Raw genomic sequence first — 25,828 nt, forward strand, 5'->3', positions numbered from 1 at the left:
TTTCCAGAAAGCTTTCTAAACATGGAAGCCTCTGTGCAGCCAAAGGGCTGCTGTGTAAGAGCCACATGCCTGGGCAATGGCTGCAGGGCCTGGGTGACATCCCACAGTGCTGCTCACTGCCTGCCAAGGGTGAAGGTGTCCTTTCAGATTCCCCCTCAGCAGGAAGTCATCTTTAAGGCCACTTGGATTCCCAAACAGCCACCTGACTGCTCCTGTGATCTCCTTGTTAACTGGCCTGGGGTGCTGCCCTGTGCTAAGGCCCAGTTCATAAACCGTTATTGCCCCAGGCAGCTGATAACAAATGAGATGCTGCCAAAGGCCAGTGTCCTTACCTTGGCCTAATTTACCGCATCCCTGTCACACCCCCTCTACAGTTTCCCCTCCCAGCCCTCAGGACTCATGAGCCTCCACCTCAGCCAGAAGCCGTTCCTCAGGCAGTCTCTGCCTTCCACACAGACACACTGGTGACCATAGTATGAGACCTTACCTGTTAAAACTAAGACTGTCCCCTGTTGTGTGTATTGACTGTCATGTATTAACCATAGTATGCGCATGTACATGTCTCTTTTTCTCATAAAGAAAGCCTGTATTTGGCACATCTCAGCCAGGCCCCTGACCAGGTGCTGTTGTCTCAGGTTATCAGTTCCTCATTGTTAGGTGAGTACTAACATCCGGTTGGGTTTCTCCTTGTCTGGGTCCAGAAGAGTTGCTGCACTGTGATAATCTCTCAGCATTGGTGGCCAAGGTCAGCAGATAACTATCATTCACACTGAAATCTCCCTCTCTGAGGGTTTCTCTTCTTTGTGTTCAGCAAAACAGCCCTGACCCCTTTAACTGGTCGGCTTTCTCCCCTGAGCAGAGGTGAGGCCCTTGCAGGCCACTCCAGCCCGGGCCTCCCTCCTCTAACCCCTGCCCACATTACAGCCTGGGGGCCGGACAGCTTCTTGCGCAGGCTTGCCCACCACCTTCCTTCTAATGGCTGGGCTCTTACCAGCGGGCACTGTGCCTGCCACTCACCATGCCTGGTAGCCACTCACAGCTTTGCAAACAGCACTTCATCTGTTTCCATTCTCCTGACATGTCATCCCTCCCTCCAAAGCCCTCCCTGGTATGAACAGTGAGGAAGTTACGGGAAAAGGAGCCAGTCACAAGAAAGCTAGTGCAGAAACATCCCAGATGGCCCCCTGTTCAAACATAGCTGTCCCACTGAACACACAGCCCGAAACCTGACCCACTCTTGTCTTTCCTCCACCTGTTTCCCTGCTCACTGACACCGCTCACTCAGAGCAGGCCACTCAGAGCTCTGTTGCTGGAGACTGGCCCTGTCCACACTGATTTATTATCTCAGAACTGTATTTATTACAAAGAATTGTTGAATGGGTGAATAGGGACCAAACTCAGTCACAAAACACAGGACCCCAGATTGGACAAATCTCTGATGTGATTTCCTTTTGTTATAATGCACAAGCCAGATGCACTCCATTTACTTGCCAGATTGCTAAAAGGGAAACGGATAGATACAGAGCAGAGAGAGAGAGACTCTTGTCCCATCAGTATGAGCCCAAATAGGGATTTCATGTTGGCAAAACTCAGTGAGCACCTTTACTTGGTCCAAGCATGTAATCATAGGCCCCAAACGCCCCAAACCGTTTTTCTAATCTGATCCATTCCATTCAAAACCTGGCTGGGGCTTGTTATTTTCATGAATGACGGCCCAGTTCAGAGCACAGGGGAACTGCTGTTTGCAGCTCAGGCTGCAGCGCTGTGTGCTGACACTCCGACCACAAGCCAAGGGCCAGAGAAGTCACATGGCCAGGCCTCAAGTCTGGGGCAGGGGAGGTGCACCCCCCACGTGGGGGAGCCTCAAAGCCATGTGGTGGGGGGAGGAGTAAATGGCAACAAAAACACCAACAAGCACGCCTCTGAGAAAACGGCCACAGTAGTGATAATGCCGACACTCTCAGCCACTACCCTGGGCTGTCCCCTGCCTGTGTGTACAAGTGCACGTGCTCCTTGCCACCCTGACCTCCACTACTATCCTTACCTGCAGAGGAGGTGAGCGAGGAGCAAGGTATTAGGCAAGCAGCCAAGCTCACACGCAAGCCTATTGGAGCTGGGTTCCCAGCCCTGCATCCCGCACCCTCAGCCCCACTGCCCCCAACGCTGTGGCAAAGACTCTCAGAGAGTGGGGCATGGGGGGTGCTTACAGTTCCGAGGCTGAAGGGTCTCTTCAGAGCCCATGCTGCTTGTAACTCTGGTTTGAGTCCTGGAAACTTGTCTAAGGAGTAATGGGGCCTCTTTTCTGCCCAAGGTCACCAGTGAGTCCCTAGCTGTGCCTAAAATAGAAACTGGCTCAGGAACACAGTTCTCTTCTGATAATCACCCAGATATTCGTTAAACAGTGATTTTTCCCTCTTGTTTAATGGTATGTAACTCCAGGGAGAGGAAATCCTGGGGCAAAATACCTCTAAAACTGAAATCAGCCAAAGGGAGAAATAAAGTTTAAAACCTGATTATTGCTTACAAACTGTGGTCTGGGCCGTGTCTGTCCTCTACTCTGGCAGAAGCAAGCGAGACCTCCCCTCAACCTCTCAGGTTCAGAATAGCCCTTGGTCGCCCAGGTAATTACCCATTGATATGGAGATAAACCTTTCTCCACCCCTGAGAAACGCCTGTTGATATGCAGATGCACTAAAGCCAGGTGAGATATTCTGGAAATATAACAAATTTACTCACAGGGAACAGATGATAGGTGCTGAGGAAAGAGCCCCAAGCTACAGGGAAGAAGAGTCCAAACCACAGGGAGTCCCTGCCTGGGGCACAGGCACAGCTCAAGTTACCATCCCGGCTTCCCGGGGCCTTCAGCCCAGCACTAGCTCTTACCTGGCTTCCATTCCTGGCCCTTGTATCTCTCAACCTGCACTTTTCTAAAGCAATAGCTTCTGATGCAGCCACTTTGGAAGAAGGACTGGTTTTCATGGGTGGAAGACCTTTACTGTGTGGTAGGTGAGAACATAATCAATTCCAATGGCTTATTTAAAAAATTATTTTAGAGCTGTAAGGCTGGCTGACCCACAAACAATGTATATCAAATTTTGTCCTTAAGTCACTGGAAGTCCGCTTGGCCTGGTGCTGTCTAGTAAGCTCAGAACTGGACTATCTCCCTACTGTTCAAGAGTGGGGAATAAAATAACTGTAACCTACTTTTGAACTTCAAACTTTATCTGCTAACAAGCCAGAAATGTGGGTAGGCAAAAGCCATTGAGAATGATCAGAAAGCGATTACCCTGCACTTTGCAGCATACACGTTTAAATAGACATCTCTGCATGTCAAAGAACTGCTTTACCAACAGGCTGCTCTGTTTTTCTAAAGATGTGTTTGCACATGATTCAGTCTTCATAACCCAAGGGCCCTGATGCACCTCCTGAACCTCTCGCAGCGACCAGGTGTGCCTGTAAAGTGAACCAGCCACTCTACATCAGGTAAAGGGCTTCCTCAGGGCAACAAACCGCTGAATTGAGAAGGAGCCTCTCAGGCTATTACAATCACTCCTTTATCAAGATCCCATTAAAGTTTTCCAAAAGGAAGCAAAGCTCCAGCACACTTGCTCCTTGAGAAACATCGGTTGTAAAGTTAAAAACTAGTCACCAAGGAAACCATGGCTATCATAATCACAGATTATGTATGAAAAACAAATCCTAAAATAAAAAGTAAATCACATAGGGAAAAAAAGGAGCATGAAAAATAAAATATACTTTTGTAAAAACCTGCCATGAATGTGACTTCATTTTTCAACTATGAACTGGATGAATGATAAGACCTCCCTGCAGAGTTTAACCCCCTAGTTTGTAGAGGTTGAGCCCCTAGGTGATATCAAGTAGAGCAGGATGGATGTCCTTACTGAATTGCTCTCCTGAGTGAGATAGAGACCGTGGGTTTAGGCAGAGTAGGGTGAGGGCCTCTGGAAAAAAGCAAAGCAAGATAATTACAGACAAAACAATGTAACAACATGCAAAGAAGTCCCTGTGAAAACTGTGTCAAGCCTTATGCAAAGTCAGAGTCACACTAATTCGGTAGGGTAAAGATACCAGACTAGGAATATAGACATCTTTACTGAGATCAGTTAAAGCTCAAAAGGCCAGCAGCAACTTGGCCTGGAATGTTTGAGTGTTCTGCAAATAAAGAAGTATCTCAGCATAACCTGTGACTTCACTGTATCAGTTAGATCATGACACTGTAAAATTTGCCTTAGCCTGCTAAAAGGCCCAGCTTATTTTTAACTATACCTATGTGCTGTTCTTCATTCTGTAATCCTAATCAAGTAATCTGCAATCTAGGCAAAAGACTAAATTGTTACTTGTTAGTCTGGGGAAAGGAAATCCTGGGGCAAAATACCGCTAAAAACCAAAATCAAAGGGAGAAATAAAGTTTAAAACCTGTTCATTGCTTACAAAACTGCAGTCTGGCCCATCTCTCTCTCCTGCTCCAGCAGCAGCAAAAGCAGCCCTCCCCCTCACCTCTCAGGTAAAGATAAGCCCTCCACAGCCCAGGTAATTACCCACTGATATGAAGATGAACTTCTTCACCCCTGAGGAAAGATGCAAATGCACTAAAGCCTTACTTCTTCCCACCTCTGAACGCCTGTTGATATAAAGATGTACCAAAGCCAGGTGAGATATTCTGGAAATGTTACAATTTTACCCACAGTAATCAATCTCAACTATAAACAGTCCAAGCAAGCAGACAACAACCCAGCCCACCTTGGTGGCAGGGCAGGCGGTCTTACAAGTCTGCACCCCTAGCCCTTTAACCCCATTTCTGAAAATCCTCAACTGTGTGTAAAACCCCTAGACAATGGCACAACCACGGGCTCTCTTGTCCCCTCCTGGCACGAGCCAGGAGCTCTGTCCTTTCACTTTATCTCTAAAAAAAACCCTCTACCTTGCTCTCCTACCTTGAGTGTTTGCAAAGTTCATTCTTTGGCTCCATGAATGAGAACCCCAGTATCATGAGGAAGGAGTCAGGAGCTAATAGTGAGACAGGAACCATGGGCTTAGACAGAGTAGGGTGAGGGCCTCCAGAAAAAGCAGGGCAGGATATTTAGTCAAAGCAATGTGACAATGTAAAGTCCCTATCGAAACTCTGTGTTCAGCATTATGCAAAGTCAAGGTCACACTAATTCTCTAGGGTAAAAATATGAGACTAGGAATATATACATCTTCATTGAGATCAGTTAAAGGTCAAAAGGCCAGGAACAACTTGGCCTGGAATGTTTGAGTGTTTGGCAAGGGTATCTGGCATAACCCATGACTTCACTGTAAACAGCCCTAGGCAGACAGACAACAACCCAGCCCACCTTGAGGGCAGGGCAGGTGGTACAAGTCCACACCCTAAGCCCTCAGTTCCCAAAAGTCCTCAACTGCATATAAATCCGCTAGACACTGCACCACCCCAGGCTCTCTTGTCCCCTTCTGGTATAAGCCAGGATCTCTATTTTCTCACTGTATCTCTAAATAAAAGCCTCTCCCTGGCTCTCCTACCTTGGGTGTTTGCTAAGTTCATTCTTCGACTCCACAAACAAAAACCCTAGCATCATCTTTGGGGGCTCATCCGGGATAGTTTCAGAGGTGAGTATCGGCATCCAAGCCTGCCTTTTCTTTCACTGTGCTTACAGAAGGAAGCTGTCTGTGGCACACAACATTGGGCGCTCATCAGCCACTTAAATGGGACTAGCCCGGCTGCCGATCTCAAAGTCTCAAGTGACAGGTTCTCCTGCGTCTCCCTCAGTGGATCCCCCATCTCCCTTGGGAGCCAGGAAAGTCACCTGCGTGGAGGCCAGGATTCCCCTTCAGAGGCATCTCCCTGGATATGAGGGACTGAGGAAGGCCATGGGCACCTGCGAGAGCCTAGGCTGAGGCTACACTTCAGCGGCTTCTCAAAGGCCCGTGTGTCTGGAATCAGACCCCGAGAGCCCGACTGGGTATCCATGAGGAGTGTCTCTCTTTCTGTCTCTCTTTGACTTCTAGCCTGCTTCTTTAGGCTGCCCTGGCCTCTCGCTGAAGCAGGGGCTATTCCTAACTCTCTCCTAACTTCATCAATTTAACGGAACCTGATGCTCACCACTGCAAGGTAGGAGATCCACGCTTCGCTCTTTTTTTCTAACTAAATGCTGTACTCTTTATCTCATAAAATGTGTCTGGGCACCTGTTAGCCACTTAAAAGATGATTAGCGTTGGCTACCAGTCTTAAGTCTTGGGTGAAAGGTCTCCCAGGGTCTGGCTGTCCTTGGTCCCCTGCCTCCGGACAGACAAGAATGTTGGGGAGTGGCTGAGCCAATTTCCTACTTTCCTGTCCTAATCTGCAGGCTCTGAGGGCAGACCAGACTAGTAGACAGTGGCCCTTGGATCTCGGCTCTGGTCGATTGATCCCATGGCGCTGAGTGAACCTCCAGCTAGCCTGCTGCCTATGCAAGAGTCACAGATGACCCCCAACCTCTTGTTTCACAGTCAAATTTGTTATAGTGGGTGACTGGCTAAATCTCAGGTAGTGGCGGAAACTGGTGTTTGAGTATAGACACTCCCTCCATAACTGTACATGTAAATGGCCCCGTTTAAATTCTAGCCATGGCTCTACTCTAGTGATCTCTTCCTTGCAGGCAGTCTTCCTGGAGCTACGGCAGTTCTTTATCCGCAGCCTGAGTGGACTGTGCTGAAGCCCGTGCAGAGAAACTAGGGTCTGGATCAGGACTCCCAGAGGCGTAAAGTAAGAGTATACTGGTGAGGTTCCCACTAGATCCGGGGCTCTGAAGCAACTCTTGCTCAGTGGGAAGGCAAGAGGGGAATCAAGGCAAGGTACAGGCCATGCTGGTAAGGAGTGGTTAAATCCAGTAGACCCGCAGAGGAGGTGACTAACCACTGTCATCTAGGCTCCAAGGCGAGGGGACGGACTCACAGAGAGAGAGGCTGATCAGGTGCTGGACACCCATCTTTCTCTCTCTCTCTTTCAGATGGGAGCATCCTCTTCAAGTCTAAAGCCATACATGCCTCTGGCTTGCATTCTAAAGAACTTGGAGCAATTCAATCCCCAGACCCTGAAGAAGTGTCTTATCTTCTGCACACAAGCCTGGCCTCAATAGAAACTCTAATGGAGAGGCTTGGTCCCTGAGAGAAGTAGACAATATAATAAAGTTATACAGCTGAATTTATTTTAATGCAAGGAAGGGAAATAGTCCAAAGTCCTGTGGACTACTATAATATGAGACTAGTTTCTAAATTTTTTTAGTGAAAATCTATTCTACTTATTGGGTTATTTTCAAAAACTGGGAGGTTTTTAAACTAGACTCCTTGAAACAGAAGAAATGTATCTTCTGCAATACCGCCTGGCTTTAAATGACTGGTGTTAGAATTGTACTTGTGTTTCATTTCCAGTCCCCTGGACACACACAGTCCCTATCAGTTCAGAGCCTTCATCGGCCCTGTTAGTCTGGGGCCATCTAAACCTTAACCCAGTTATGTGAACTGCTTGCCCGTAGAGTGTATTCTTGAAAACTGAGATACTTTCAGTCAAATAAGCTAAAAGGAAAGGCATTGGATATCAGTAACTCAAATCTCTGTATCAGTTTGTCTGTGTATATGTTCTTTTATGAAAAGTGTTGCTAACTGTAGTCATTACATCTCAATCTGTATGTTTGTGTGTCTAAGCATGTAAATGAAAGATTTTTCTACCTCCGGATGGTATTAATAAAATTGATTTAAAGACAAGTGCTTGTGAAAACTGGGCATTCTAAAATTTCAAGAAAATTCTAATAAAAGATATTAAGCATTAATGCTAATTTAAGTTGAACTGAAACAGACATGTCCTTATGGTTATCAGCTGCCTAAGTTTACCTAAAGTCATTTAAGTTGATGTTATCTGTTTAATCTTTCAAGAATAAAATGCTTAGAGGCTTGACTTTGTCTAATGTTCAGTAAAGGTTTTGTAAGTAATCTAGCATAGTTGTTAGGAATGAGTAAATTGAAGTGCAGCAAGTGGACATCTTAATAATAGTGTGTTACAGTGTATTACAGTGTGTATACCTACAAATGGCCTCAGAATCTTTGTGGTAACCTAAAACCTTAAAGTTTTGCTAAGTTTACACATATTTTGTGCTTAGTGAGATTGTGCTGTAAAGCACATGGTTCCAGAAATTATAAAATGTGTTCATAAATTTGTCAATCTAAAGAATGCTAGTGTAACAGTTTACAATAGCCTATTTCTCAGTGTTCACTGAAAATCAAGGTTCCTAACGGTTTTAAGTTCTAATTAAAACTACTTAAAACAATAAAACATTTTTGCATGCTAAAGAATGTGTCTTGATAAAAGAAAGTAACTTTGTTCTAAAGTACAGCTGTTTATTTAGAGGGAGAACTCTGAATGTAAAAGGAAGTTGTGGAAAGTTTGTGGAAGAATTGATGTGGTCATGCTATATAAAATTAAAGCAAATCAGTCTCGATATCAAGTACACAACAAAATTAGAATTTTGTTTTCAGTTAAAAAGACAAAATTTTCTTAAACTGTTAGTTTGTTCTTAACGTTGAAAGATTGTAAAGGGTTCTCTAATTGTTTTATCAAAGCAGTTTCTCATGCTGAAAGTCTCAATGAGTTGTCTGAGTATTTAAGAAAATGAGATCTTAATATTAAAAGGACTAAAAGCTAAGCTTTGCTAACTTTAACCTTTGGTATTTGCCTTTGAGGTATTTCATTGTCATTCTGGTTAAATGGATAAGTATTGCTTCATGGCAACCTATAATCCTATTTAAGCAAATGCCAAAGAAACTTTCTTCTGACAACTTCCCAAAATCAAATTCGAAAAGAGGTGCTTTTACCTCTAGTTAACTCTGATATTTTCCAGATGGCCCCTGGAACATGTCAGATGAATTTTTTTCTCATTGAGGAAAGTATTTGGCTAATTTGGCTTATTTATCTGATATATAATTACCTGCTTAATTACCTAGAAAGCACTGTCACAGGGAATGATGCTAAACTTTGTTACTGAATGTTTTTTTGTTACAGAAATATCTCAGTTCCCTTATGTCAACTGTCTTACAGTAAGCTCTCATCAGATCTTCAACCATTGTCATTTGTAAGTCTTTTGTCATTTATAGTCATTGTTTTATTACTCCTAAACTAGTAAACAACTAGATTTCAGCAGAACCGGTATTGGTTATACAGGATTAAGTAAACTAAGGAAGATGATTTTGTGGCTTTTTGTTTCAAATGTTGCTGATAAAGTGTTTTAAGCTTTTTCTTTTAAGCAGACAACAGTTTATAGTAAATGACAATATCTTTATAAGCAGAATTGAAACATTTACCTTTCTCTCTACCTGATCCCTCCATAATTTAAAAACTCTCGGTGACTATTTTTATATTTCATGGCAGTATGTTTATTTGCATAAGTTCAATAAGAATCCGCTTTCCTTGTAAGAGGACTAATTAAAAACACAGGTTATATTACCAAGGCTTTGACTAGAATGTCATACCTGAGAGGCATGTGCATAAACTCAGGTATGAAAAGACAGCTTTAAGGAACTAAGGTTGACTTTATAAAGCCAACAAAGCCCCTTGGAAGAACTGGCCTGGTACCTTGCTTACAGGGTGCCCAGCCTTACCAGGTGAGTAAAGAAAGTCACTTCCTGGCAGGTGCAGGAACCTCAGGATGTCTTGGGGACCTCGAGAAGAGAGGAATAAAACCAAATCTACAGGTACTGCAGGCAAAACCTGATGGCAAGTCTGGCTTGGCTTTCTGGCCTCAAGAGGCCTTTAAAAGTCCAATCTGAAATTTCTTATAAAAAATACCAGCAAAGCACATTTTTAAAACCCTATGTAATCAATTGCTCTTCTTGACGCACTTATGCAAATAATCAACCCAAGTGTTAATTATTTTCTACAGAAAAGTATTGTTTCAATAATGCAGGCTTTATCTATACTAAATCCTAATACTAGTCATTGGAACATAAACTAAATTCAGAATTCTAGTTTCCCCAAAATATCTGGCTATGATTCTCCAGATGTGTTAGTTTTCTCCCATCATTCCAATTAAAGTTTTACTATTTCTAGTTCTCATATTCAGCCATGCATTCTTAATCTCATCAAGTTTGTCCTTCCAGAATGAAAAATCCAACTCCAGATGTTGCTACTTAATCTAATAATACGATTTGTTCTATCTTGCCTAAAAGCCACAAAACTACAAATAGTAATAGAAATGGAACCTGGAATATAGAAGTGCCCATCTTCCAAGACCCTCTCAACTGACCAGTGATGGAGACCTAATGGCACCCTTTACTGCACCCCTTCTCAGCATGAAGCAGCCAGAGCGGTCGCCGCCCCCTTTCCCTAGCAGCAGCTAGGGTCTCTATCTGTAGAGGGGGGAATGAGACAGAGACCATGGGCTTAGACAGAGGAGGGTGAGGGCCTCCGGAAAAAGCAAGGCAGGATATTTACAGTCAGAGCAATGTGACAATGTAAAGTCCCTATCAAAACCCTGTGTTCAGCATTATGCAAAGTCATGGTCACACTAATTCTCTAGGGTAAAGATACCAGACTAGGAATATACACATCTTCATTGAGATCAGTTAAAGGTCAAAAGGCCAGGAGCAACTTGGCCTGGAATGTTTGAGTGTTCCAGCAAGGCTATCCCAGCATAACCCGTGACTTCACTGTAAACAGCCCTAGCAAACAGACAACAACCCAGCCCACCTTGAGGGCAGGGCAGGTGGTATGAGTCCTTACCCTAAGCCCTCAGTTCCCAAAAGTCCTCAACTGCCTATAAATCCCCTAGAAAATGCACCACCGCGGGCTCTCTTGTTCCCTCCTGGTGTGAGCCAGGAGCTCTTTCCTCTCACTTTATTTCTAAATAAAAGCCTGTACCTTGCTCTCCTACCTTGAGCGTTTGTGAAGTTCATTCTTAGCCTTCGTGAGCAAGAACCCCAACATCAATAGGACTAGAAGTAAAGAAATCCTGTGAAGCCAGTGGACCAAGACTGTGTTGTCAAAGAAGGGCCTTGGCTGGAGGTAAGCAAATGGGGCTTAGTATGGGCCTGGGCTGATAGAACAAACTAGCTCTTTTCACCCCTGTTCTAGCTCTTCTTTAATCAGTCCTGGCTTTTTACAATAATTTTTCCCAAGTACACAAAGTTCCCCTCTTTTGAATGAAGGTAAAAAATAAGTTTGTTTTAAAGAAGAACAGGGTTTCCTCCAGGAACATTAGGCAGAAACGAGTCACACTCAGTGGATCCTGGTCAGCATGGGTGCCTCACAGAGCTAAACCAGTTCCTTTATGGGTCGTGTTTGTGAATTACCCAGGAACAAAGACTGTTTGAGTTCCAAGAAAAGGATTTCAAGTTAAAGATAGTGACCATAATACAGACCTTTGCCTGCTCCAAACCTCACCAAAATGGAGAGGAAGGGGTTTTCAAAAAGGCACAAACCTTTGAGGACAGAGAGCTGGGGCTTAGACAACAGTATGAGCACATGGAGGCCGCAGAGCAGGTGGGCGCAGGGAAGGTGTGAATAAAATGAGAGTTCCTATGGCCAGGATTCTCAACTGGTCCTGGTTGACTAGCTCACTGCACACCTGTGGGCAATTTGACTCTATACAAAGAGCTCCGCCCAGTGCTCTGGGCATGACACAGTGGCATGGCTGCAAGGCTGCAGGAGAGCAGAGCAGAGGCTGGAGTCATGGCAGCGCCAAGGACAGAGGCCTGGAGGATGGCTATGTGGGACGACTGTGCAGAGAGGCCCAGAGGACAGCTGTGCAGGATGGCTGTGTGAACAGAGGGGCCCAGAGGACTGCTGAGCGGACAGAGGGGCCCAGAGGCAGAGTCCGGCTTGCTGCATGCAGACTCGCTCTGAGTGAATGGGATTTTAGTGACTGACCTGCCACCTGGAAATAAAGTTGGGTATAACCCTTTCACCACAAGAACGTTTTGCCATCAATTTCTTTGGTCACATTGAATCCATAGCGAACTTGCCCAGGGCTGAAACCCATTGGCAAGACAGGAGGTCACTCCATAGTCCCCACAGCTGCATCCTCAATGTTGGGAAGAGCCCCATGCAGCGCAGTGTGTTGGGGGAGCATTGTGTACTTTCCTCGGTCCTTGTCCCCACCACAACAAAGAATTGAAGGGCAGAGACACAGTAGTGAAGCAGAGTAAAAGTTCTATTTAGAGTTAGTTAAAGAGAAAAAGTACAGGCCACCTCAGCGAGGAGAGGCACCCTGAAAGATTGGAGAGAGAAAGTTTAAGACTAAAAGTTTACGCACTTGGTAAGTACGGGCCACCTCAGAGAGAGGAGCGCCTAAAAAGGTTGGTGGTTCCCCCTTTTAAGGATTCTTCAGGAATGTGACTAAAGCCTGGGGGTGCAGACCTGTTAGGTGGTCTTTGAATACTTAGAATTAACTTAACACAAGCAACTTCCTGCTCTGATTTCTCCAGAGTCTTGGTCCGGGAGCAGATCGAACAGGCTGCCTGCCCAGCCCCCAAGGGTGGGCTGAGTTACTGTCTGGTTGCTAAAGAGTAAATTAAGAATCTTACTCCTTAACCTCTTGGGTATTAAAATACAATCCTTAAGATGGAATCCTTCTTGCCTTTTACTCTGCTATTTACGGCTGGGCCTGCATGCTAAATTAGTTGCCTAGGTTACAAACTACTTGATTAGGGGTGGAAGGAGGAAAAAAAAAAACAGCATATAGGTAAAGGTAAAAAATAAGCTGGGCCTCAGGACTGCTAAACACCCAACCCTAGCCATCCGCACCAGAGCGCAGACACAGTGCATGTGTGGAGTGCTGGAAACTAGGGAAAAAGGACAGCAAGACGTTTGAGCAGGTCCCAAAGCTGTCACCCCTGTGACAAAGAAAAGCTAGTGCTTTTTGAAAGCCTTAAAGGGACAGGGACGCCACAGCTGGATGGAAGCATCCCAGGTCACAGTCCAGAAGCTGGAAATTCCAAGGAACTCCAGCCGCACTAATCTCCTGGGCAACAGCTCTGAGACCCCTCACGGAGGTAAACAGCCAAACAGCCCCCTGTCCATTACCCCTCCGGGGCCCCGCCATAGCAGAGCGGCAGCCTGAGGCTGGCCACGCCCACAGCAAGGGAGCTTCCTCCATACCGGCGGGGCAAGATACATAGAGCCAGTCTACACACAATTGCCCAACACAAGCCACTAGGGGTCGCAGTTGTCCCAGTAAAGAAAGGCCAGGAGCAAGTGGAAAGTCTTGGCTCTCCCAGCTGACAGACGAGTCAATAGCACACCACTGCACCTATCAACATGAAAAGGCAAAAAAATTTGATCCAGACAAGACTGACCCAGACAGCTTCAACATCTGCTACATCTTCCCCTGAGAAGGAACCTGGGGAGATAGATTTAACCAATGTTCCTGAAAAAGAATTCAAAACAAAAGTCGTAACCATGCTGATGGACTTGCAGAGAAATATGCAAGAACTAAGGAGGGACAATACAGAAATAAAACAATCTCTGGAAGGACTTCAAAGCAGAATGGACGAGATGCAAGAGACCATTAATGGACTAGGAAAGAGAGAACAGGAAGGCAGAAAAGCTGATGCAGAGAGAGATAAAAGGATCTCCAGGAATGAAAGAATATTAAGAGAACTGTGTGACCAATCAAAATGGAACAATATCCCCATTATAGGGGCACCAGAAGAAGAGAGAGAAAAACGGATAGAAAGTGTCTTTGAAGAAATAATTGCTGAAAACTTCCCCAAACTAGGGGAGGAAATGGCCTCTCAGACCACAGACGTACACAGAACTCCCATGACAAGGGATCCAAGGAGGGCAACACCAAGACACATAATAATTAAAATGGCAAAGATCAAAGACAAGGACAAAGTATTAAAGGGAGCCAAGGAGAAAAAAAGGTCACCTACAAAGGAAAATCCATCAGGCTATCATCAGACTTTTCAACAGAAACCCTACAGGCCAGAAGAGAATGGCATGATATACTTAACGCAATGAAACAGAAGGGCCTCGAACCAACATTACTGTATCCAGCACGATTATCATTTAAATATGAAGGAGGGATTAAACAATTCCCAGACAAGCAAAAGTTGAGGGAATTTGCTTCCCACAAACCACCTCTACAGGGCATCTTACAGGGACTGCTCTAGATGGGAACACTCCTAAAAAGAGCACAGAACAAAACACCCAACATACGAAGAAGGGAGGGGAAGGAATAAGAAGGGAGAGAAATAAAGAATCATCAGACTGTGTTTATAATAGCTCAATAAGTGAGTTAAGTTAGACAGTAAGATAGTAAAGAAGCTAACCTTGAACCTTTGGTAACCACAAACTTAAAGCCTGCAATGGCAATAAGTACATACCTTTCAATAATCACCCTAAATGTAAATGGACTGAATACACCAATCAAAAGACACAGAGTAATAGAATGGATAAAAAAGCAAGACCCATCCATATGCTGCTTACAAGAGACTCACCTCAAACCCAAAGACAAGCACAGACTTAAATTCAAGGGATGGAAAAAGATATTCCATGCAAACAACAGAGAGAAAAAAGCAGGTGTTGCAATACTAGTATCAGACAAAATAGACTTCAAAATAAAGAAAATAACAAAAGATGAAGAAGGACATTACATAATGAAAAAGGGCTCAGTCCAACAAGAGGATATAACCATTATAAATATATATGCACCCAATACAGGAGCACCAACATATGTGAAACAAATACTAACAGAATTGAAGGAGGAAATAGAATGCAATGCATTCATTCTGGGAGACTTCAACACACCACTCACTCCAAAGGACAGATCCAACAGACAGAAAATAAGTAAGGACACAGAGGCACTGAACAACACACTAGAACAGAAGGACCTAATAGACATCTATAAAACTCTACATCCAAAAGCAAAAGGATACACATTCTTCTCAACTGCACATGGAACATTCTCCAGAATAGACCACATACTAGGCCACAAAAAGAGCCTCAGTAAATTCCAAAAGATTGAAATCCTACCAACCAACTTTTCAGACCACAAAGGCATAAAACTAGAAATAAATTGTACAAAGAAAACAAAAAGGCTCACAAACATGTGGAGTCTTAACAACATGCTCCTAAATAATCAATGGATCAATGACCAAATCAAAATGGAGATCCAGCAATACATGGAAATAAATGACCACAACAACACAAAGCTCCAAGTACTGTGGGATACAGCAAAAGCAGTCTTAAGAGGAAAGTATATAGCAATCCAGACATATTTAAAGAAGGAACAACAATCCCAAATGAATGGTCTAATGTCACAATTATCGAAATTGGAAAAAGAAGAACAAATGAGGCCTAAGGTCAGCAAAAGGAGGGACATAATAAAGATCAGAGAAGAAATAAATACAATTGAGAAGAATAAAACAATAGCAAAAATCAATGAAACCAAGAGCTGGTTCTTTGAAAAAATAAACAAAATAGATAAGTCTTTAGCCAGACTTATTAAGAGGAAAAGAGAGTCAACACAAATCAACAGAATCAGAAACGAGAAAGGAAAAATCATGACAGACCCCACAGAAATACAAAGAATTATTAGAGAGTTCTATGAAAACCTATATGCTAACAAGCTGGGAAACCTAGGAGAAATGGACAACTTCCTACAAAAATACAACCTTCCAAGACTGACCCAGAAAGAAACAGAAAATCTAAACAGACCAATTACCAGCAACGAAATTGAAGCGGTAATCAAAAAACTACCCAAGAACAAAACCCCTGGGCCAGATGGATTTACCTCAGAATTTTATCAGACATACAGAGAAGACATAATACCCATTCTCCTTAAAGTTTTCCAAAAAATAGAAGAGGAGGGAATACTCCCAAACTCATTCTATGAAGTCAACATCACCCTAATACCAAAACCAGGCAAACCCCACAAAAAAAGAAAACTACAGACCAATATCCCTGATGAACGTAGATGCAAAAATACTCAACAAAATATTAGCAAATCGAATTCAAAAATACATCAAAAGGATCGTACACCATGATCAAGAGGGATTCATCCCAGAATTGCAAGGATGGTACAACATTCGAAAATCCATCAACATCATCCACCACATCAACAGAAAGAAGGACAAAAACCACATGATCATCTCCGTAGATGCTGAAAAAGCATTTAACAAAATTCAACATCCATTCATGATAAAAACTCTCAATAAAATGCGTATAGAGGGCAAGTACCTCAACATAATAAAGGCCATATATGATAAACCCACAGCCAACATCATACTGAACAGCAAGAAGCTGAAAGTTTTTCCTCTGCAGTCGGGAACAAGACGGGGATGCCCACTCTCCCCACGGTTATTCAACATAGTACTGGAGGGCCTAACCCTGGCAATTAGACAAAACAATGAAATACAAGGAATCCAGATTGGTAAAGAAGAAGTCAAACTGTCACTATTTGCAGATGACATGATATTGTACATAAAAAACCCTAAAGACTCCACTCCAAAACTACCAGAACTAATACTGGAATTCAGCAATGTTGCAGGACTCAAAATTAACACACAGAAATCCATGGCTTTCCTATACACTAACAATGAACTAATAGAAAGAGAAATTAGGAAAACAATTCCATTCACAATTGCATAAAGAAGAATAAAATACCTAGGAATAAACCTAACCAAGGAAGTGAAAGACTATAAGACACTCTTAAGAGAAATTAAAGAGGTCACTAACAAATGGAAACTCATCCCATGCTCTTGGCTAGGAAGAATTAATATCGTCAAAATGGCCATCCTGCCCAAACCAATATACAGATTCGATGCAATCCCTATCAAATTACCAACAGTTTTCTTCAATGAACTGGAAAAAATAGTTCAAAAATTCATATGGAAACACCAAACACCCCGAATAGCTAAAGCAATCCTGAGAAGGAAGAATAAAGTAGGGGGGATCTCACTTCCCAACTTCAAGCTCTACTACAAAGCCACAGTAATCAAGACAATTTGGTACTGGCACAACAACAGAGCCACAGACCAATGGAACAGAATAGAGACTCCAAACATTAACCCAAACATATATGGTCAATTAATATTTGATAAAGGAGCCATGGACATACAATGGGGAAATGACAGTCTCTTCAACAGATGGTGCTGGCAAAACTGGACAGCTACATGTAAGAGAATGAAACTGGATCACTGTGTAACCCCATACACAAAAGTAAATTTGAAATAGATCAAAGACTTGAACGTAAGTCATGAAACCATAAAACTCTTAGAAAAAAACATAGGCAAAAATCTCTTAGACATAAAGATGAGTGACCTCTTCTTGAACATATCTCCCCAGGCAAAAGACAAACAACAACAAATGTTGGTGAGGTTGTGGAGAAAGTGGAATCCTCCTACACTGCTGGTGGGAATGTAAATTATTTCAATCATTGTGGAAAGCAGCATGGAGGTTCCTCAAAATACTCAAAATAGAAACACCATTTGACCCAGGAATTCCACTTCTAGGAATTTACCCTAAGAATGCAGCACTCCAGTTTGAAAAAGACAGATGCACCCCTATGTTTATCACTGCACTATTTACAAGGAAACAAATGCAAAAGTGAACAAATAGGACTATATCAAGCTGAAAAGCTTCTGTACAGCAAAGGACATCATCAATAGAACAAAAAGGTATCCTACAGTATGGGAGAATATATTCAAAAATGACAGAGCTGATAAAGGGTTGACATCCAAAATATATAAAGAGCTCACACACTTCAACAAACAAAAAGCAAATAATCCAATTAAAGAATGGGCAGAGGAGCTGAATAGACAGTTCTCTAAAGAAGAAATTCAGATGGCCAACAGGCACATGAAAAGATGCTCCACATCGCTTGTCATCAGAGAAATGCAAATTAAAACCACAATGAGATATCATCTCACACCAGTAAGGATGGCTACCATCCAAAAGACAAACAACAACAAATGTTGGTGAGGTTGTGGAGAAAGGGGAACCCTCCTACACTGCTGGTGGGAATGTAAATTAGTTCAACCATTGTGGAAAGCAGTATGGAGGTTCCTCAAAATACTCAAAATAGCAATACCATTTGACCCAGGAATTCCACTCCTAGGAATTTACCCTAAGAATGCAGCACTCCAGTTTGAAAAGGACAGATGCACCCCTATGTTTATCGCTGCACTATTTACAATAGCCAAGATATGGAAGCAACCTAAATGTCCATCAGTAGATGAATGGATAAAGAAGAGGTGGTACATATACACAATGGAATATTACTCAGCCATAAGAAAAAACAAATCCTACCATTCGCAACAACATGGATGGAGCTAGAGGGTATTATGCTCAGTGAAATAAGCCAGGCAGAGAAAGACAAGTACCAAATGATTTCACTTATATGTGGAGTATAAGAACAAAAGAAAACTGAAGGAACAAAACAGCAGCAGAAGCACAGAACCCAAGAATGGACTAATAGTTACCAAAGGGAAAGGGTCTGGGGAGGACAGGTGGGAAGGGAGGGATAAGGGCGGGAAGAAAAGAAAGGGGGCATTACGATTAGCATGTATACTGTTGGGGGGGCACGGGGAGGGCTGTGCAACACAGAGAAGACAAGTAGTGATTTTATAGCATCTTACTATGTTGAAGGACAGTGACTGTGAACTTTGTGACAAGTAGTGATTTTACAGCATCTTACTATTTTGATGGACAGTGACTGTAATGGGGATGTGGGGGGGACTTGGTGAAGGGGGGAGCCTAGTAAACATAATGTCCTTCATGTAATTGTAGATTAATGATACCAAAATAAAAAATAAATAAATAAGCTGGGCCTGCATGATTAACACAATAAAGACACGGGCTGTGCTGAGATACCCTCCTTTATCTGGGGAATATTCAAACATTCCAGGCCAAGTCGCTCCTGGCTTTTTGAGCTTTAATTGATTAACTCTGGGCCTTTTTAGTGGACTTCCTGGCCTTTCTCTCTTTCCAACCCGCTCATATCTGTTTTCTGCCCAACACTGGTGCAGCTCAGTTCTCTATGCACAACCCCCAGGCAATCAGGCGGGGCAGCTCTGCGGCTCTGGGCCCGCGACGCGGGTGTGTCCATCTCCTCCGCAGCGTAGGGGCACACACTGGAGAAGCGGTTGGACTTGCCTCATTCCTGCTGCTCAGCAGCGCCTGGCAGGCTAGGAGGCGCAGAGCACTGGAGCACTGACAGAAAACGCTAGATTTGTTCTGCAGTTTCTTGGGCTGTGGGGACCTGGGCCTGCTGAGTGCAGGTGCCGCGAGGAGCTGGGGACCATGGGATGTTGACCCCCCCAGGCAGCCTCAGCACTCAGGCAGGAAGGAGACTGGGAGAACCCTCTCAGGACATCCCAAGGGCACTGACAGTGCAGGGGGCCCCCCAGATGGCTCTGCTGTTGCCCTAAGATAAAGCCTGAAGTGGGGAAATCTCAGAGCTTCTAATTAGATTTCTAATCTCTTACTCTTAAACATGATAAGATGATTAAAGGTAACCAGATATCTCAGTAAAGCCTCAAATGTGAAATATCCAGACAAAACCAGACAGACCAAAAAAACATAAGAAAGTAACTTGAAAAGACACTAGCATTAGTATCTTCAGAGAGATGACAGAGAGGGTAGCACCAAAGGGGAAAGGGCAGACACAGGCACATGTTATTTTTAAGGAACAATTAGAGAACAAAAGAGTTCCTGGAAATTAGGAAGTGATAGCAGAAATCACAACTCAGTAGATGGTCTTGGAAGTAAAGCCAACGAAATTCCCCAGAAGGAAGAAAAGGGCAGAACCACCCAACCAGCCAAACAAACAAAAAGGAAAGAACAGAGAGAGATGGACATGTGACTCAGCTCCAGGGCTCCAGGGCTCCAGGGTCCGTACAAGGGGGCCCATTAGGAGGGGACAGCTGAAGTGAGAGAGGTGCGAACTTCAAATCATAAAATAAATTAGTCATAGGGTTGGAGGTACGACAGAGAGAAATTAACCAAAAATATTGTAACATCCTGGTATAGTAACGGGGGATGTGCGCTCACCGTGGTGAGCATTTAGTAATGTATATATGATCATCAAGTCACTATGTCGTACATCTGAGACCAATATGATATTGTATATGAACTATATTCCAGTAGAAAAGAGAGAGTGAGAGACAGACAGAGCAGATGAGGGCCAGCACCTTGGAGATGAAGTTAGGACCCCCAGGGGCCCAACACAAGGGATGAAAGCGGATGCTGTCACCACACAATTTCAGAATCTGGGGAATGGAGAGGACCCTGTGAGTTCCTGGAGAGGAAAACAGACACTAAGAAAGACTGCATACAAAGACCAGGAATCAGAATGCCTTTGAACTCCTCAGCTGCAACACTGGAAGCTAGATTGCTTAAAGAGCACGATTTCTAACCTAGAATTGCATGCCATCCAAACCATGAGATACAAGTTGGAACAGAATAGGTGTTTTCAGACACTCAGGACCTCGTCCTTCACTGTCTGTGAGTTCCTATTGCTCTGTAAGTGTTCCCGAGCATGTGTCCAACAGAACAAGAATGTAAGACCATATAAGGGGAAAACATGGGACCCAGAAAACAGGATTAAAAATAGTGGAAAGAAAAAAGGCAGAATTACTCACCTGGGTAATGAAGGCGGTCCCTGCACGGAACAGCTCAGTGGGCACAGAGCTCAGCCAGCCCAGACAGCAGGGGGCTGGTCCTTTAGAAGACGGGGCTGCACTTGTACTGGCTCAGCTTTGCTGAGTGGGAATTCAGATTCTGTCCCCCAGGATCCCCTTCCTGATTCTGCCCCCAAGGATCCCCTTCCTGAAAGATTCCAGATTAGCCTTGGCTGAAGAGACATTGCTCATGAGGTGTGGAAGGCGAGCATGGAGCAGCCATGTCTTCGAGTGCAAAGAAGGCACTGTACACACCCAGGACTGTCACAGCTCACACACCCTGTCACTCGCCTGCTGGTTCTCCTTCCTGGGCTTCTCTGAGTCCTGGGCAAATTTCCTCTCCAGGGAAACGCACAGATGTGCAAGAAGGGAAAAGTAAGCGTAGCATCCCACGTGCCTTAGTAGAGAATAGAGTTTATATGCACATAATACAGTGTAAATGCTGGGAGCATTCACACCACACTTACAGGACCAATGAATTTCGGAGGATGTGGGGATGGGAAGAGTGTGCATGTGTGTGTACGTGTGTGTGCCCACACCTGTGTTTGCATGCTTCACACATGTGTCCATTTGCACACACATGTGTGTGCTGTAGGGGTGAGCAGGGGGTAGTGGTACTAAGGGCTAGACATTCATCTTTCACAGAGGAAGCCATCACTTCATGCCCAAACCTGAAGATACAAGATGTACCTATATTAGTGTGTTATTGGAAGATATGGAGATGAATTCCAAATAACGTATGAAAAGAAAAGAAAGTGGTTGCCTCAAAGGATCAAAGGGGGGCAAGGAATTGCTGCCCCCACAAGAAGCCCCAAAGAACCTGTTTAGTCTGCAAACTCTGTAAAGGTATAACTAAAATATTTTAGTGGAAGTACCCGTTCACAAGGTCCAAACTTCAGAGAATTATTAAATTCAATACAGGTGATAGTATGTTCAGCAGCCATTAAAATTATTTTTCAAGGGATCTATAATGGCAAGGGAAAGGCTCAAATCATAGATTAAAGAGGCCTTGCAGGAAGCTGCATGTACAGTGTGATCCGAGCCCTGAACCCAGACAACACAGAGAAAGAAGTTTGAAATAATTAATATCAAAATGTTAACTGTGGTGATGTGGGTGGTGAGATTATGAAATTTTTAGGTTATTCCATATTGTCCAAATTATCTTCAACAAGCCCAGACTGCTCTTAAAAGTGAAAGGAAAAAATAGGTGTAATTATTTTTTTAGGTTCTCATATAACAAAAATCCCCCACTGAAATTAATCAGGCTATCTTTTTTCTTAAGTATATAAAATGTAAACAGTATTATGTGTGAAAGAGAGGCCATTGCACATGAGTTTTCTCTGCAGCCCCCTCAGCCACTGCTGAGCCATTTGTGGCAAGAGCGCTGTTCCACTGAGACACTGGGCTTGTTTTCGCAGCTGGGTGTTGGACTGGCACTGTGAGGACATGGGCTAAAGTCCAGCCTCCTTCCCAACTTGGCTTCCTTTCCTCCACCTCATTCCTGCATTCACCCCCTGCATACATGGACCATTCAGCCCCCACGTGCTGCCTGCTCATCGCCCTGAACATGGGCCTCAGAGATGGGCCCTGGCCTCAGGGTGCTCAAACTGCAGCAGTGGAAACAGCTGAGCTCCCGGATGACCACCACACAGACTCACACTGGGCAAGGCTATGCAAGGCACACAGGGCTTCTGCAGGATGGGAGAGCAGGGGAAAGAGGGACTGTCACCTCTGTGACTGAGTGTGCGGTCGGGCCTGAAAAATACCTTCTTGTTGCCCTTTCCTGTGGGATTTACCATCTCACAGAAGTGGGGCCTTCGAAAGCACAGTGTTTAAGCCCAGGAAAGGTCACGTGGCGCGGCCAGCTCCCCCCTGCCAGGCCGCTCTGCTCTGGCCGCTGCTTCCCTGTCCATCAGCCGCTGACAGGCTCGCATTCTTCTCACTTTCTTGGCTACATGAGCGAGCAAGCAGGCTGCTCTCTACCATTTCCCATGGGTAAGAGAACTGCACTTTGTGTTTTAAGCACAGAAGAGACGTGCATCACTCCACATACCCATGCAAACAAAACAACACTTACTAATGGGGCTTTCCACCCTCAAGCAGCCAGTCTCCTGAAGTAATATTAGCCTCCTTTCCAGCTTCCCCTGAAGCCACACAACTCTGCTTCAGCAAGGGGGTGAGGGCCAGAGGGGGCCCCTGAGAGGGGCTGTGGAGCAGCCTCACACAGGGGCCCGTGGCAGGGGTGACTGTTCTGATAAGTGGTGGCAGCAAATGTGGGCTGAGTTAGTCTGGGAGTAGCTAATGGGACTCGTAGTCTGATGTACTGAAAGCCGGAGGTACATGCTGTGTAGCTAGGAGAGGAGTTGCTGGGAACCGGAAAGCTGAGTTAATCAGCCTCACAGGGGCGACTTTAGTGCGCTCCCCGGGAGTTGTGTCCTCTCCCTTGTACGCAGCACCTCATTGCTGCAGACCACTAGGTGGCTGCTGGGGCAGAAGAGCCAGTCAGAGTGGGGAATCCATTTAAAAACACACCATCACTGTTTCGACCTACAGCACGTGTGAGCACGTTTCTGTGGCAATCTTTTGAACCTGGGCCAATGCCTTTTCCTGAGTCTCGGTGGTCCGTTCTACAAAAGCCACATGTGTGATGCATCAGATTTGATTTCCAGTTTGTGTTTCTTCAAAGCACAGTCAGAACTGAGAGACGCCCTGAAGCAAGTGGAGTCAGGTGTCTTCTGCATTGTTATAGCCCCACCCTTGCCCTGCAGTTGTCTCACAAACATCTTGATAAACATTTTTTAAGCAATTCACCTTCAACTTTTCCGAATTAATTAAATTAATTTCTGTGTTAAAAATATTATATTTACTCATATTTCCATTTACTCATCAGTTTACATAACATCTGCTAACTTGGTAATAATTAAATGATTTAAGTAGCACGCATGATGGGCTTAAGGATTGGGAACAAACCCAGCTAACGCTGAGTGAGTGCAGGGCTACCAGGGACGCACGTGCCCGGGTGCTGGCTGTGGGCTGTCAGCGCCTTTCATGGAGGGCTGGTGAGTGGGTGGGGGCCAGCCAGGGGCTCAGCTATCTTATTACCGCCGACCCCAGCTTTGTCTTCCAGACCTCATCCAAAGTGCAGGCTCAGCCAGGACACCAGCAGGACCTCATGTCCAGTTGAGGTTGAAGCTCAGGCTGCTGGGAACCCACGTGTGCACTTTAACCAACAAAATCATTCCAGGGTGCCTGGGTCTGTGAAAGTGTTTCCAATGGTGAAACTGATGAGGGTGCTGACAACATGAGTGCCCCCTGCCTAGGCCCACCTTGTGCACCTATGTGTGCTGGAGCTACACTCTGCTTGGCAGAGTAATGCAGCCCTCTTGGGCTGAAGCCTGGCGGCCCCCTCGAAGATGGCCAACCCACACCTGCTCACTGGTCTCAGGCTTGCTCTTCTGGGCCACAGCGGGTCATGGGACACCACCGCTCCAAAGGCCCTGGACTGGGAGGAGAAGGAAGACTGAAACATGGGGTGCTTACAGCTGTCTTCAGGTGGTCAGAGGAGAGCACGGAGCCCAGCTCAGGTGGCGCAGGCTGACCGCCCTGTGAGGCCCGGTTTTGTGAAGGAGCAAATGCCAGCATGAGAGCTGTGTGCCCCGTGGCTGAATTCTGGGGACAGGAGTGCATATAAAAATTTAATTCATACTAAAGATCAGCATGTGTTCAGTACCAAACAAGGGGAGGAAAGCTGTGCAGACTGTGATTATCCCAGAAGGCTTCTGGGAGGGGGCAGAGTGCCAGGTTTTCTGTGGCTGGGTGGGTGGAAGAGGGCATCCCAGGCAGAAGGGTGGGCAGACCCAGGGCTCGGGGGATGTCCCTGAGAGTTTGGAGGGCAGCTGGCGAATGCTGAGAAGTGGACTAGGAGGATGAGGTCCAGGCAGCAAGAGGGTCTGCCGGTAAAGCTGAGGACTTGGACTTGAGCCTTTAGGCAGCACAGGAACGCACAGAAAACTTACGAGCAGGGTGCTGGGATTCTAGGGATCAGCCCTGCAATGGTGTGCGAGCTGGTGGTGAGGAGAAGGCCAGCAGGAGGAATGCAAGGCTGTGATGGTCCAGGAGCTGGTCACTCCAGGGCAAAGCCTGTGTGAGCTCTGTCTTTTGTCCCAGTGGGACTGGTACAGTGCCCTTCAGGGACTAGGTGCCTAATCAGTATTTTTTTAGTTGGACTGAGGTGAAGAGGGTCTTGACTAGAGTAGAGGCCAGGGACTTGGAAAACAAGGGGCAAGAGATTACACGCAAACCTGTGGCCCAATGGCCTGTGCAAATGGGAGGGGAGAAGAGCCCATGAGTGGGAGGGCCAGAAGGAGGCCAGAGTGGTGGACAGAGGAAGTGAGAGCAATACAGCGAGTGAGTGGAGGGTGGGGGTTAGACGCTGCCAGCGTGAGTCTGCAGCAAGCTCTGCAGGCTGAAATGGCTAGTTGGGGAAAGAAAGCTCAAGGAAGACGTAAGGACAGAATCAGAGAGGAGAGCTTCTCTCCGAGGAGGTAGGAGATGGATGGGGGAGTGTGGATGACAACCAGAGAGAGCAGGAGAGCAAAAGCCAGGAAAGACCCTCACTGCCCTCTCCACTTCCCACCGTGCCACTCTGGTGCTGGGGCTTTGGCGCTGTTCCCACGCTGGTGCAAGAGTCAGGGCAGCTCAGCTCAGGGGCCTTCAGAGGCTGACCACGCACCTGCTCACACTCCACTGGAGGTGCTAGTGCCGTGGGCTTGGTGGCACTGGAGAGCGCCTGAACTCTGCGAAAAAGGCATCCTCTCTGAGCTTGGTCCCCTTCCCACAGGGACTCCAGGTCAGCTGCTCAGCTTGGGGAACTTGCTTTACAAATGGATTCCCATGAGCAGCCGCCATAAAAAGCCATGTATCCTGGGCTTGCAGCCTGGTGACCACAATGATTTTATGTTCTTCTACAAAAACATAGACGTCGACATTCTTTTCAGAATAAATAAGATAAGGAAAGCCTATCTCCTCTGTTTTTTTTTCCCCAGCCGCTCCACTTGCCTCCATGCCTGCCATTCCTCTTTGATGTCAGCTAGCAGAGACTGGAATGTCGCTGCTCCAGGAACCTGGGAGACCCAGCAGTTTGGTGGGTAATAAGGGG

This window comes from Manis pentadactyla, chromosome 2 (assembly GCF_030020395.1).
Source record: "Manis pentadactyla isolate mManPen7 chromosome 2, mManPen7.hap1, whole genome shotgun sequence".
Lineage (NCBI taxonomy): Eukaryota > Metazoa > Chordata > Mammalia > Pholidota > Manidae > Manis > Manis pentadactyla.